Below are 15,494 nucleotides of genomic sequence, written 5' to 3'. Positions count from 1 at the left end.
CCCATTTCCCCCCCACCACTGCCATAAGTGGGGACCACAACACTACAGCCCTGAGGAGGTGCAATATGCAGATGGCTGTACTTTCTTATGCTGTTCTTTTCTTTGATTGTCCCACACCCCCCACCACAGGAGGCCGTACTGGTGTTAATAACAACTAAAGATTAGAAACAAATGAAGGGGATTACAACATAGAGGAAAGATTAAAAACTGTTCATAAAATAAAACTTCCAGATAGTTCAAAGATAAGGGCAACCAAAAACTTAATGTAAAATATTTACACAGAGATCCTTAAGAGCATACCCCAATTCCTAGCCTCACTCCTTAATCTCAAGGTCCACCCTTGTATATTTTCGTCTTAGAAACAAAGCACCTTCCTCCATTGCTCTACAGTCTATATCTTTACTACCTTACACTTCACTAATAATGGTAGTTGAATCTCCTGGAGGGTTCATCGCCCTTTCCCAACCAGTGCAACCCACAGGATATTATTTGCAGCAATACGTTTCCGGAAGGCTCAGTCAAGCAACACAGAAGGTCTCTAACAATGTAGTCCCTGTAGCATTTGTCGTTTACTTTTGCCTATTTGTAGCACTGAAGATTTGCCACCTCATTCTTCTTGATCATCTGTTGGATTCTACACATACAAATCCTCCAAAAGCAAAGAATAATTATCAAAGACAATTCACATTTAAAAAAAAAAAAAAGAAACATTTCCCAGAAAATAATCTGTACTAAGTCTACCCTTCATGGAGAGAACTGGCTACATTTTTATGCAGTTATGTCGATTCCCACTGTGTTCATCCTCTTGCTTCTAACCATGCCCAGATTCTTATAGGTCTATAGGAAACAGGATGCATTACTGTAACCTTTTCAAGTGACAGCAACTCCCTTCCTACACAAAGATGTTGAAATCCTGGAATTATTAAAGAGTATGGATATGAACGTGTGTGTGTGTGTGTGTGTGTGTGTGTGTGTGTGTGTGTTTGTATAAGGTGGGTGGAGGGTCTTTTTCCAACTATAATTAGCTTGGCTCTGTTAAGTGTCTCATTTCACGTGCTATTTGAACTGATGTTTTGGCTCTTGGTTATAATAAAATATTATCTAGTCACAAATATCGTGTAGGTCTGAGGAGCAAACAGACATGCATAGGAAATAGAATACTTAAAGAGAATTTAAAAATCTTAAATGTGAAATAGAGAAGAAAGGTAGCCAAGTTTAAAGAATGAGAATTCTTAGAGGTGCTTTGTAATATATTGCTATATTTATGCAAAAATAAAATAAAGGATACAATTATATAAGTTCTAATTAAATTTAACATTGTACTCTCTTAGAATGTATAACCTTGCAATTCCTATTGTGATAGGAATTTTGATCAATATTTTGATCATAAGGATTAGGTGAACTCCAAGGTCCCAACTATGAAAATGTATGACTCCTTCTGTTTCTGCATTCATTCATTTCATACACTCAGTTATTTCCACTATTCACAAAGAATTTTTGATAGCTTAACAGCCAGGTCCCCAAAAGTTCCAGGAAGTATTGGAGAGAATTGCTGCCCTCATGGAGCTCAGTCCAGCAGGAGAGACAAATAAAACAAATAATTGCATATGGGTCACAGTGAAGGATGTACAGAGTGTGACACAGTAAGCGCTCAATTTTAGAGGATGGGGATGGCCAGGTGTGAGGAGCAGGGCAATGTTGGTGCTGTCAGGTAAAATTTCCCAGAGGCTGGGGCACAAGCTGAGTCTCAAAGGGTAGATTGTAGGAGAAATCCAGTCCAGCCTGAGGAGAGAGCTAGTGCCAAGCTACTAATTCATGAAGAAGCAGCATGAGCAATTTGGGGAACTACTTTTAGTTGGCTAGGACTGGAGGCTAGACTCAGGTGCAGTGTTAAAGAGGTGGGAGATATATAGGGACCAAAGGCTGCTATGTTTCACGTCTCCTGCTTTGACCGTTGATTTCTATCTTGTGATCGCCAGGTTTAGGGGCACCTGGGTGGCTCAGTCGGTTAGCATCTGACTCTTGATTTCAGCTCAGGTCATGATCTCACAGTTGTGAGACGGAGCCCCACAATGAGCTCTAAGCTGATAGCGTGAAGCCTGGTTGGGATTCTCTCTCTCCCTGTCTCTCTCTTTCCCTCTCCAGCTCACGTGCTCTCTCTTGCAAAATAAATAAACATTAAAAAAAGAAAGAAAGAAAAAAAGGCTTAATGACTGGGGCAAGAAGAGTTGCATCATTCCTGGAAGTTTAACCCACAGTGGGCACTCCCACTTGATTTTGACATGCCACTTCCTATGTGATAACATTAAGGCCCCCCTTGCCCTGCCCAGTAGCAGTAGCAAAATAAATTGATGTCATATGGTGTGCATCCACTATTAGTCATCAGGTAAGTGATGTACTTACTATGTCCCAGCATTATGGCCTTGAAAAGGTATTAAGGACAAGTGTATCAGCGAGAACTCTTTTCTAAGGCAATTGACAGAAAATTCACTCCTAACTGACTTTAGCTAAAAGAGAACTGATTTACTCACATAACTTGAGAATCTGGTGGTAGGTTTAGCTCCAAGAATAGCTTGATCCAGGCTCAAATGTCTTCAGCACCCAATTTCTCCTTCTCCATCTCTTGGATCCTCTTTCTCTGCGTTGGCTCTATTCTCCAACAGACTCTTGCCGTGCGGTGGCAGTTTCCATCTCTCCATGTTCGAGAACAGAGAACAAAGAAAGGGAGGGCTCTTTCCTGGTGGCCCCCACACATATTCTGACCAGTCACTGCGGCTATCTGGTGCTAACGGGCAACTGATGGAAGAACTGGTATAATCCCTCCCTAGTACACATGAGTGAGGGCCAGGTGGTATCTGTGCAATGATTTGTCTCCCCTGACACACCTGTATGCTAGACCAGGAAGCATGACCTCATCGACTTCTCTGCCAACTTCTGGTTCTCTCCTTGGGCAACTCCTCCAGTATCACTCCAAGCTCCGTGCTTCTCCTCAGGAAACACTGACCCCTCTGTTTCTATCTTCCCTTGCATGTGCCCAGGAAGATCTTTCCAGCTTCAGGGGAATCCTTTTCCTTTTGAAGCGTCTTCAAGATACTGTAGGAGGTTTCCTGGAATTTTTTCTCCTTGAAAGTTTGGCAGTAGCAGAAAATACAGGGAGGAAAACAAAATGTAAACATAATTTAGATTTTGAAATATTATCCCAAGGATCCACATACATGATATTTCAAATTAATAATACAGAAAGTTTTTTTCTTTATTTTCTCTTTTCTTCTTTCTCCCTCTCTCTCTCTCTCTCTCTCTTCCTTCCTCCTCCCCTCCCCCCCACCCAACCCCCTGCCCCGCACTAAGATACAAGGGGGCAGAGAAACCACTGGCAAATAAGCTAGTAAGTGGGCCTTAAGGAAGATGTGTGATGGAAATTAAACCTTGACAATTATTATATGCCACCCTTCTGTTTAGCATGGAATTTTTGTATCAGGCTCAGTTAAGCATCAGCCCTGTTCCGACTGAACAGTAAAAAGTTTGAAAACAAAATTTTAAGAAATGTTTAATTTTTTCCCCTGAGGGCTGAACCTTTTATGAGCACTTTCTAAATAGCACAATAAAAAAATAATTCCTAGCAAAAGAAAATCAAGGAATAAGAGATTTTTCCATGTATAGCAGCCAATACAGTCATACAATAGGATGTGGGCAGTCAGGCTCCAACCTGGAAAACAGAAACTGCTCTAAGTAGTCAACGCAGGGAGAATTTAATTCAAGGAATCTGTAAAACAGGTGACTGAAGGGCTGAGAAACAAAAAGAGGACAGTGATTTTTCAACAGGGTAAAGCCACTACAACCCAAATGCTGGAGGAATAAAGGGAAAAGGCAAGGTTACTGGAACCCAGGGTCAGAGGTCCTGCGGGGGAGTATAGACCTTGGGGGCTGGGTGGGATGTCCTCTGATCTGGCTTTCCACTGGTCACACCCAGCTGGCAGAGAACTCCAGCTCCTGAGGAAGGCAGGGAAATCACAGCTGGCAGGTCAGCACCCCCTTTGCTCCCCCATGATAAAGACCAGAGAAGGTCTGGATGGATCAAAGGGCAACAAGGCCTAGTACCCTGAACCCTCACAAGGAATTTGTTAAAACTCACGGTTCACAAATCCTGATTTGATGTTATAATGTGTACCGGAAGAAAAAAGTTGTGTGCAATGGATCTCCAGCAGCGAGTTACCAAAGACTGTGCAGTTTGGGGTGAACCATTAAAATCAGGGCAACCTTATCAGAAGGGCTAGTTACGTACGTATGTGCATATTTCGAACTATGTCGGGATTCCTGTTAATTTTGATGAATTTTTTTTTAACTTTTTTCATAAGAACACTGCCTGCCTTGATCTCTTGGCCTTTTAAATGCAGAAAACTCCTAGGTCTATAACCTTGTTTCCTTTCTTTGGGAATGCTGAGAATCCCTCATCCCTCTTCCTGTTAACCTTCTATTTATCCATCTTGGAGTTGATGAGAGTTGCTTATACTATAACTTCAATGATATTTTCCGAAATGAATTCTATCACCAAAACTATACTGCATAGGATATGGCAAATATTTGTGCTCATTCCTTTGAAGCCTCAACCTGACTGGCACCACTGTCTAAATCCGGAGCAGGATTAACTGAGGAGTAAGGCGAGAGTGCACAGTAGTTTCTTTAAGAAATTCTTCAATACCGTTACTGTAGAGGAGTCTTTTAAAAGGCTTTAACTTCAGGTAGACAGAAACATCAGAAATACTGAGAAATATCCATATTCTAAAACATTCACTATGTTTAAAAAATCATAACACGCTTTATGCTATCAAGGAGATCCAATGAAAGATTTTCCACATTTTCAGTCTCCTATTTCACAAATTTCAGCGCGCTTGTTTTTTGGGGTTTTTTTTTGTTTTTCTTTTGTTTTTGAGAAACTAGTTGTTTCGCTGTATTTCTACTGGGTTCCAGAGCTAAAAAGAAAATTGGGGGCATGTTTCAGTTTAAGGCTAATTCTCATGCTGCTAAATTTTTTAAGGGTAAGGATAAAGGACAATGAAATTTACCACATAAAAAAAAAGAGAAGAAGGAAGCAAAAATGTTTTAACTGAAAACTATGTGAGACGCTGGAAGTTTCAGAAAAGTAGTAGTGAAAGAAAAATACCTCTTTATAAGCTGCAGGAGAAAGAACTTTAAGTGAAATTAAATTAGGGAGATACCAAACATTTTATGGCAAAGAGAGACAGATGTGCTTTTGGAACCGGGAAAATACTGGTTAACTTTTAGTTGTGATCACACCTCAGTGGTGTCTACGTGAAGCAAATGTTTCGGCTCTAAACTTGTTTCTGCCTGTTTTATGTTTTCTGCCTTCACCAGCCTGGAGACAGAAAAATAAGGCAGATTCTGACAATGATGAGGGTCAGTCAGAAGAAGACTTTGCCTGTCTCTTAAGTACCACTCACTGAGAAACAATTTTGTGTCTTTCAAATGAGAACTGCCTCCTAAAAGCTATACAAACCAGATTTGGGGGCAAAATGGGAGAAAAGTGATCCTAGTACGTTTTGCATCTCATACTCTTTCACTCCCATTAGAGAACATGGTGTTGGAAAGGCCCTGAGACATCATCAGACTGTAATTCTTTCTGCTATCATGTAAATGAGGCCTACAGTGACAACTATGTTTTTCCTCTTAAAATAGTTTTAATGATATAGTTGAATTCATTCTTTTTCTGAAGTGGCCCTGATATATTTTCTCTTTGAAAATGTACAAAGTAATAAATTGTCAGAAGACTGAGTAATTCTATACTTGGTTATCCTTTTCCCTTGAGACACAGGTATTCATATTAATAACTTTATGTATCTGAACACAATTATGTCCTTTAGCATCCTAGAATGTTAGCACTGAAAGGGTCTTAGAAACCAGCCTTTCTCCATTTTGAAGATAAGGAAACTGAGGCAGAGAAGCTGTAATTTCTTTTCTTTTTTTTCTATTTTACAGTTTATTTATTTTTCAGACAGAGAGAGATAGAGCTTGAGCAGGGAGGGGCAGCGAGAGAGAGGGAGACACAGAGTCCAAAGCAGGCTCCAGGCTCCGAGCTGTCAGCACAGAGCCCAACGCTTGGCTCCAACCGGTCAACTGCGAGATCATGACCTGAGCCAAAGTGACCTCAACCGACTGAGCCACCCAGGCAGCCGGAAAGGCTGTCATTTCTGCAAGGTGGCACAGAGAATCGCAATGAAGACCTACCTAATTAAAACCCAAATTTCCTAGTCTTCAAACTCCCAGCCCAGCGAACCCTTCACTACCCCATTTTGTCTTGATTGTGAATCAACAATCATTTCCTCAGGCCTTTTAACTCACTGTATCCATGCCAGGTCACTTAAAAACTTTTGTTTCCACCTGCAAATTACATACCGGCATCCCAGAAAATTCGTGGAGTTCATATATCGGAGACATTTTGCTCAGGAGGAGAAATTATCGTCTGACTAGTCCTTTAGCCGGTGGTTACAAGAAAACAGACTACCTCCAGTTGTCTCCTTAATGGGCACGAGGAGTGTTAAGGAGTGGGACAGACTGGCCTACGTATGGAAACTTGAACAGAAGGTTCCCCCTCCCCGCCCCCCCCCACAAAATTACCCATAGAGAAAGCCCCCTTTAAGTGGCAGCCTTGATGAAAGCCCAGCACGTTGAAAGACTGTAGGCTTTTGGAAAATTCAAATGGCCTGCGCTACGTTCAAAGCCAAAAAGGTATGCAAAAATGCTGAGCCTGAGAGCATGAGTCCTGAAAGCCAGGACCACGCTGCTTCCACTGGGCACCCTTCGTCCAACTTCCCAAATGCAAACAGTAACATGGCCCTGGGTCCACAAAAACCCACCTAGATAAACAATCCTGGTGGAGTCTGAAGGAAGGAAGGATTTGATCCAGATATAGAGAGGGACGTGGGCGGAACTCTAGGAGATGCGAACGCACGCACATACTTTGAAATACGCTACATCAGGACACGGAAGCTGGAAGGTTTTTGTTTGGTTTTGAACTGAGGATCTGCCACCACCAACACACCCTACCTGTACTAGGACGGGTGTCGGAGAGTGGAGAAAGCCTCCCGAGGCAGAACTCGAGCTGCGAGTAAGTAACACAGCGACCCCTTCGCTAAACTCGTGGGTTGGGCTCGGCTCGGCCCTTCCCACCCGCGAGCGGCGCTCCGAACGGGGCGGGCCGGGGCGGGGAAAGCCGAGCGCGGCGGGAAGGGCCCAGGGCGGCCGGGGGAGGGCGGAGGGAGGCCGGGGAGGCGGGCGGGCGGCTTTATTGTTTCCTCTCGCCCTCCTCCTCCCGCGCCTTGCCCCAGCGTCACTGGAAAGCCGCCCGAGCCGCCCGGCGGCGGGTTATTTATAGAGCTGGCTGCGCGCGCGTCACGGAGCCCGGCCCGGCTGACGGGGCCGCTGACGCGCTTAGCCGCGGGGCCGAGTCCGCGGGGCTGCGCGCCCGGCGCCGGTGACAATGGGCTTCTGTGTGTGCAGCTGCCGCCGCCGCTGGGGGTCGGGGGAGGGGGGCGGGCGGCCGCTCCCTGACCCCCCCCTCCCTCCCGCCCTCGACTTCCCCGAAAGGTAACCGGCCTCTTCTGCCCCTGGCCGGGCCCCGGGCCCCCCACGCCCCCCTCACCAGCAGCTTCTACCTTTTTTTTTTTTTTTTTTCTTTTCTTTTCTTTTTACCAGTAAGTTCCCCTGGGCCCAGCCTCCCCGCTTCCACTTCCCCCGTCTCCCCCTCTTCCCCCCACCCCCAACATGACGAGAGAGGGGGATTTAGCCGGCCGGGGGCGGCCACTTTGTGCGTCCCGGGGAGCGGGACCCGCACAAGGCGCGCCTGCGGGGGATGCGGTGACCGAGGGGCCGGGAGCGCCGGGCAGGTAACGTATCCTGGACCTGGAGCGGGGCTTTGTTTGGGTTGGGGGGAGGGGAGCGGGGTGGGTGCGAGCGCCGGGCAGCCCTGCCGGGACTCCGGCCTCCCGGCTCCTCCGCCCCGCTGGCCCGCGCGCCCGAAGCCGATCTGGGGTGTCACGCCAAGAGCGAAAGAGAAACTTCTGAGTGACTGACTAGATGAGGCTCCTCCCGAGAGACCAAGATAATAGAGGACTCCCCCCGCCCCTCCCCGCCGGTTCTGGCCGGGTACGCCCCCACCCTGCGGAAGGAGGGGCTGGCGGGGATTTTAGGGACTTCCTGGGACGCGGAGACCGGCTCTGAACCGTCCCCTCTCCGCTGCCGCGAGCTGCGAAAGCTTGCTCTGGAGCCTCTCGCACGTGGCAGGCCGGCAGAGAACTTGCCGTGCCTTCTAGGAAATTGCAATCGATTTGTAATGCAGTTTCGCTAATTGGGAGTTCAAAATTAAACTTTAATAAAGCATTTGTGTCGTCTCGTGTAATTGTGAAAGCTTCCATCCGTCCTGGTAGATAGACTCTAAGTCTCAAGTTAATGGCGCTAAGCTAGATTTCCCCCCCAAGTACAATTCCGTCAGCCGTCGTCGGCGCAGCTGGATTTCCGTAAGGTACAGATGTTGCTAATGGCAGCTTAAGCACGGATGGGCAGATAGCATACGGAATGCAACATGTTGCCATATGGTTCCTTTAGCCTTTCACCTCCAGGGATATCAATCACATATATTCTGGGAGGATCTTAATGACTCTCCGAACGGCAAAATGAATTACCTGGTGCAATTTATATCCCTTGACCTGATACGTTATAACAACAGGGAGATAGCATCTCACAGTTTTCTGTGGTATAAATTGAGCTACAGAGCTGCGTTTCAAATTCTGTAGCATCTATTTGTGGCTTGAGGGGCCCTGTCAAATCATTCTGGCTGTGAAAGCTGGTTTCTGTATTGCCTTCCTCCTCCCCCCTCCCCGCCCCCACTCCCGAACAAAACAAAGTTTATAAAGTTTGGCAAAACCGTTGTCTCAGAAATTTCCAGTCAGCCAACCAAATACTAATTGATGAGAGTATGGAGAAATGGAAAATATGAATTTCCAGAGCTAGTTACTTAAGAGTTTGTAATGTTTAGGAACACCATACTTTTTGGAATCCAGAAAATTAAAGAACTCCTACGAAAAATATGTGTTCTGAGTTGTTTCAATATAACTCCTAAGCCTATTAACTATTTGAAATTCTGTTTTTTTTTTTTTTTAAATAAACTTCAGTTATTCTTAAAGTTTGGGAAATAACTTACAGAAAACAGTCCTCAGAAATATGAAATATAAGAAATATAAGGAAGAACTCCCCGGCCAAACAATTTCTATACACAAACACACACACCCCCCCCCCCAACCTCCCACATACACACTATGTGTGTACTTTAACTTGGATCATCTATGTGGCGATGCTGGTCGTTTGTTTTTTTTCCCCCCACCATGTCAGTCACAGCATACTGAGGTCACTGTTTAGATCCTAGTGGAATATTTCTGTAATATTTCACAGGTCTTATTTTAAGTATCCTGGTGACTAATAAAATGGTTGATTGCCTCTAATTTCAGGTTATAAACATGGTTGTCTCTTAGTGTATCCCTCCTTTTTCTTCCACTAATGCAGGGAGGCAACGTGGAAAACAAGAAAGAAGGCTAAAACAAAAAAGTAAACAACTTATGAAAACATTTTTTTTTTAACCTTTACCCATTAAGGGATATCTGAAATCTATGGTCATACTATCCTTTGGAAGATTTCCCTTCCAACAATATGTCCACCACGTGAATTCATGTGACCTCACAGACTAACAAAATACACAAGACAGACCTAAGCAATCTGAACGAGAATATATTTTCAGTCATGTCCGGGTCTGAAAGTTAACATTCTGAAAGTTTGTCTAGACATCATGTCCTTTCAGTATCATTTTGAAATTACAAGACAGTATTTTTCCTTTTTTTTTTTTTCCTTTTGTCGTAGGTGATGACGTGTTACCTGGTGCTTGGGTTAGTGCGATCATCTTGGCAATACCAAATAATCTAAGACCTTTTGTGTATTTATATAGCAGAAAAATCTTCCACAGAACACATTAAGATCTATATCTGAGTTATGGCGACCATTTCTGGGGGCTGTTTTTGGTAATCTTTTAATGGCTAAGGTTTTCTCTCTGCAGCACCAGCACTCAATGAGTCTTAACCCTGATCAGAAGTGAGCTTGTCAATAATGACTCCATCTCCGTGACTTGTGAATAGGCAGTGAGTGTGTCCTTTAATCAGTCACACAGAACTCGCCTTATAAAGCTGTTATTGTCATGAGCAGATATGCAGCCTTTTGTTAGGCTCCATGATTATTAACGTGCTCCTCCTTCAAAAGCCAGGCCTGCTGTGCTTCATTTCAGAATTCAAGTCCATTAGTAAATAAAATCCTAAGCAGCACGATTTGCTTTTTCTCAAGTTACAACATTACAGATAGTTCATGAATGATTTGGGGCCCTTTTGTAGACCTAAACGATGTATATTTTTGGTAGACACATCCAGTAGTAAAAACAAGATGTGGACCTTGCCTCATGACTTTTATTTTAAATGAAGATTTGATGGATGTCCATTGTTACTCTAAATGAGGTGGCTGGCAGCCAAGGCGGTCCCTGTGGCTGGGAAGTCCTAGCATTGTTATTGTCTACCAGGGAATCACTTTCTATTTTTTGAGCTCTCAACTTCACCTCCCTCGTTCAATATTGCCCTTCCATATTGCTAATCTGAGAATTCGTTTGGAAAAGAAAACTTTTGAAAATGTGTTTGTATTGGCCAAGAAGATTTTCACCACTGTTTCTGGTTGCCTGCTGGTTTACAGCTTTTATCTTGAGCTGACATGTTTATTTTAATTGAAAATGAAGAGATACCCTTAGGAGAGGGTATACTCCCCATGCTTTAATTTTAATTGTGATGTAATCCTAGCTGCCTTCTTATTTTTTACTCACGAATGTATTTTAAAATAGGGCAGATAGGGCAGATGTATGTGTTTCTCATAGGAACATGGGACAAGTTATGGATGGGCATTAGGCCTCTAATAGAACTCTGCATTCAAGTGAGTGGGGGTGGGGAGGAGAGCCATGAGGAAAGAGTATGCTGGTCCCACTGCACTGGCCCTGTTTGCTTTTCAAATTTAAAATCTACATTGCTGCATTGGAAACTTGTTTCTCTCTTTTATAGCATTTCATTTTAAAAGAATTCTTTAAAAACTGTCAATCTGTAAATATTTAACCAGCCAGGCAGGAAACAGTCTTTTATTCTCAGCTATATGCAGCTTTGTTTTTATCTGGGTTAGTGTGAGTGCCATGTAAATACCACATAAAAATTTGACTTGGTTTTCCTTACTTTGACTGAAGATTGACAGGGGCTTCTTTAATTAATCTTGTTCTCTTTCATGTTCTGTATTCAGATATTGAAATACAGTATTTTTATACATTTATAAGATTGTGTTTGCATTTATTTAATTTATGTTTCTTTTTTTAAAGCATGTAGCCTTGAATGTTTGTTCTACTTTTTTTTTTTTTCTTCACATCATTACTCTGGTACTGCTTGATGTAACTTGATTAGCTCCCTCCCCAGTCATGATTGGTAATTAAAATAGGCATTAAAATTAGTCACTTAGCAATTTTGCTGTTCAATTGGCAATTAAATTACTTAATTGCAATTAAAGTCCTAATTTTAATTGGCAAAATGATAGATGTAGATTTAAGATAATATGTATAAATACTTTAATAAGTGTCTATATAAGGATTACTTAATTACTCAACTTCAAGTTTATGCTGTTAACTTTAGAACTTTTAAGTGAGCAATGAAATTTATATTACATCTATTCAAAGGATATGGTAATTAGATTTATTACTTATCACTATAAGGGTCCTTGCTATAAGTTACTTTTGTAGTGTTAAAATTGTAGGCTTGATAATTGCAGAATTATGATGAGGAAAAGGGCATATATGTCTTTGTCGTAATATATCAGTGCAGGATGTTCATTTTTTATTAAATCAAGAGGTTCCTATCCACCAGTTAGTCTGAGGAAAAAGAAAAGAATCAAAAGTGGTTATTTTGTCATTAAAGGTAGACCAAAACTAGCCAGCTGTGATATAAGCACAGAAACTGTCACAAAGTGTATGCATTTTATCTACTTAGTATGCTATATAATACTGTGATAGTTACTAATGTTATTAGCTACTTTTAGAATTTCAAGTGCCCTTGATATTTTCTTAGCATGTAGCTACTTATTTGTAGAATCTTTAAGATGTCTTCTAGGACTTGGTACAATTTAATGACTGACCCTCCCATCCATGTTTACTGAAATGAGCAATGAAATACAAAACCAAAGTTACCCTTCCTTGCTTAACCAAAAAGAATTCTTCCATGGAAAATACTGGTGGTTTCCATAGGCTGGGAGTACGGGTGAAGGGCTAGTTACTATTTCATGGGTATACAGTTTCGTCTTTATAAGATGAAGCATTGTAGAGAGGGATAGTGATGATGCGTACACAACAATGTGAATGTATTTACCATCACTGAACAGTTCACTTGAAAACGGCTAAGATAGTAAATTTAATGTTCTGTGTACTTTACCACACATACAGAAAGAAAATACTGAGTGATTAGTTTAAAAGCAATTGTTTAGGAGATGGTTACTGAGAGTCAAGCATTAGAGAAAAGATGAAGAATTTTTATTATGCAAAATACTTTTTGAGTGGCATGAGGCTTTACCATATGTTCAGTTTTATAATTTTAATTTGCAAGTAGATGCTTCTAGAAAAAAAAGAGTGCTGTTTTCTCCTGCACATCTTTACACATTTCTAGAATGGAGTTCTGTATTGAAGTAAGAAATAATTTTGCATTCAGTGAGTGATGTTGGTAAAAAAAAAAAAAAATTGGGCTGAATAAAACTGAGTAAAACGCCATAACTACCCAAAATGTGAATATCAGGTAAGCAATTGACTTCTTGTGTAAGCATCCTATATGAAGAGAATAAATGATTGACCGATTAATATCCTATTAATGCAAATGAAAAGGCAAAAGGAAAAAAAGCAAAAAAAAACCTTCAATATTAAAAAATTATTTTGTAGTTCCATAACTGAGTTTGTTTTCCAAAGTGAAAATTTCTCTCTTCTATCACTAATGTAAAATGTCTTGCTGAATGGCAACAAATGCCATGAATATAAATTTGTCAAAATATAACTTAAAATATAGATCTCATTTTAATGTCTAAGATCGTTTTCCATTAAGTAATTTTATTACGAAATATCTTAAACATACCTCAACTCCTACAGTATAACAGTGATGTCTCTTCACTATATCTGAATTGTAAGGGCTACTCTGAGTTCATTTTGGGAGAATAGTGAAAAGATTCCCTAAGGACCCCTTTCCCATGCATTAAGATGGAAAATCCTATGGGATTACATCTATGTTTGCTTTCTAAATTATACGAAAAGCTCAATTTTATTAAGTATAATCTGTCTAGCCATGCATAAAATAAAATACTTTGGTTTAGATGTGAGTGTATGTATTATTTATATTATTTTTTATAAAAATATCTTTCTATACATGTGTCAATATATTCTGCTTAATATTGGTTAATATCCTAAAAGATAATATAGTAACATGACTTCCTTGAATGATTTTCTGACATCATTTAACTGTATAGATTGACAGAATTGGCAATTTTGTCATTTAGTTGTTTCCAAAAGAAGGAGCTACTTATGTATAAGACCAATTTTCACTCCTATTTAACTCATTAAAGAAAACAGACCTTCAGTGGGGCTAATTTTACACATTTATACATCCCAGTAATTTAAAGTTGTATCAGAATCCTGGCCCTGAAAAAAAAAAACAACTAGTATTGTCATTTTAGTTGAGTTATAAAATAGTTTATATTCAAGAATCTATGTTAAAAAATTATGAAGGGTTGCAGTCATGTATAAGTGCAAAATTTCAGTTTCTTTTAGCCTAAAGCATCATTTTAACATTTCCTAAAAGGTTGTTCAATTCTACATTTTGATTCCATTATATGTGTAATTAAACCTCTGTGCACAAAAGCATTCTCTTATGTACTAGCAAATACACCCACAGGAATCCTCTTCTAAACTATAATTTATTTAAACATGTAATCATAGGATTTTAAAACATGCTTTCATTTTTCCAAACTATATGCCAATTTGCGCTACTTGGTGATAAAATGAGAGATTTTATTACTATTTTGATTCCCCCCCCTGTGACTTAACAGTGAGTTAAACATGGGCAGGAGGAAAAAAAGAGTATCTATTGTGAACCTAATTCCATGTGTTCAACTGTTTTCCCCCTTTAAGAAAAACAGACAAGAATAAAAGATTTGTAGCTATTTATAAATTCCAGCACAGTACCGAATATTTGGGCCTGCAGCTTTCTCTCCTAGGGTTTGGCCTAAGTAGTAAATAGCTAGCTGGTGAGTGAGTGAGTGAGTGAGTGAGTGAGTGAGTGAGTGAGTGAGTGAAATCTTCCTGATCCTTGTGGAGTCAGGCCCCCTACTGACAGGATCAGTCAATTACAGACGTTGGCGGTTCTACTGAGACTTCGTTCCGTTAAAATCTGGTGGGGACACAGGAGTCAGGAGCTTTGAGCTTGGTCCTTTTTTACTCTTTCTGATGATTGTGTTACATCCTTTCCACCCCGAGCACATCCGAAGCCCTACCAAAAATGCTAGCCCAAGAAGTAGCTTATCCAGTAATTGGTTCAAATGAGTTTATCAGTCTTGCATACAGGGTGCCTTCCTAAGAAGTAACGCTTGCCAGGAACTAAAATAGGAATTTGAAGAAGAGGGAGAACTCTTAAACAAGTTGTAGGATGCAAGGGCAAATGTCCACCTTTTGTCTCTTTTTCAATGTGATATTGAATCCTTCCATTTCCAGTTACTAATAATTATAATTAGCTGCTGTGGAAAACTGCCTCTTGATCTTGGGTGCATTAAGACTTGGGCAAGGGCTCTGTTAAGCCAGACTCGACAGGTTGCTGCTGTAGAATAACGCATCACACTGCAATGTGTGTCTACCTCAGAGCTCACTTTAAGAACTGCAGAACACTTTTCCACTCTCTGGGAGAGAATTCTCAAGTTGTCCCCAGGCTCAACCCAGGCTAAAGCCTAGTGTTTTTTAAAATGGCCCTAAGGGAGGAGGAACTTGTGGAGGGAATGTACCTACTCAGATGTGCGTGTTTGTGTATGGAGGGTGCTGGTTACAACCTTAAAGTTCTCCTGGCCCCCGCTTTCCTAGGAATATATTAAAAAATAATAACCGCCACCCCGGCGTGGCCGCGTTTGAGTTTCCGACTGCCTGAAAATAGCTGCCGGGAGCCTGGCCCACCGCTGGGATCAAGGAAAAGCTCCTCCTGGCAGCGCCCTGCTCCCTCGCGGAAGGGGAAGGGAACCCGGGAGGGCGCCACCGAGCTAGAGCCGCTGCTATTTTGGGCCCAGCCCCGCGGGTGCGTCAATGCCTGCGCCCCTGCGTCACCGCCACCCCCACCCCTTTCCTTCTC

Source organism: Felis catus, chromosome C1, assembly GCF_018350175.1.
Source record: "Felis catus isolate Fca126 chromosome C1, F.catus_Fca126_mat1.0, whole genome shotgun sequence".
Taxonomy (NCBI): domain Eukaryota; kingdom Metazoa; phylum Chordata; class Mammalia; order Carnivora; family Felidae; genus Felis; species Felis catus.
This window is presented reverse-complemented; position numbering follows the sequence as displayed.